This window comes from Echinops telfairi, unplaced genomic scaffold (assembly GCF_000313985.2).
Source record: "Echinops telfairi isolate 266 unplaced genomic scaffold, ASM31398v2 ScPeMD7_27;HRSCAF=92, whole genome shotgun sequence".
Lineage (NCBI taxonomy): Eukaryota > Metazoa > Chordata > Mammalia > Afrosoricida > Tenrecidae > Echinops > Echinops telfairi.
This window is the reverse complement of record NW_022103924.1, coordinates 6210567-6211291: the sequence shown is the minus strand read 5'-3', so window position 1 is coordinate 6211291 and position 725 is coordinate 6210567.

Sequence of the window (725 nt, the reverse complement as noted above, 5' to 3'; positions counted from 1 at the left end):
GTGGTCCTAGCTTGGAAATGGACTATTGTAGTGGATGCCCCAGGGAAGAGGGACTTCCAATTAGTGGGAAATGTCAGGTTCCATTTCTTCTAGTAGGATAAGGAGTTTGATGTTTCCTTTCTCAAAAGAAAATAGGAACAAATTTAATTACCTCCTGGAGCCCACTGTGCTGTGGGTTCCAGCTTCACCTCTTTCTCCATGGTACTGGAAACCTCTGCAATTTGTTGGGGATCTCTATCTGCAGAGCCCAGTCACACCCCTGCCACCAGGGCAGGGAGCTGGGCCTTGGCTAAGGATTATCCCCAACAGGAACTCTATTCTGTGGGCCACCTCAGGTTCCAGCGCCCAGGGCCTCCAGGAGTCCAATCAGGTGTTCATGGGATGCCGCCGAGTGATACACTGTCCCAGGCCATCTCCTCACTCTGGAAAGCTGCCAAACTGGGGGAGGGGGAAGAGGCCGGGAGTTGTTGCTTTACTGACAAGGGAGAGAAGTCTCAGGCAGGTGCTGTGAGTAGGGCTCTCCATGGGAAACCAGACAAAAGAACCCTGGGGTGCTGTGAGATCCGGTTTCATACTCCATTCCCTCAACTGGGCCTCCTCACCCATAAATCCAGCAATCACACAGTGAGCTCTTCATGCAGGTAGTCCTACATTGGTGCCATCTTCCCAGAAGTCTCTCCTTTCTTTTAGTTACTACTTCTTTCTCAAAAAAGTTATTGGTAACA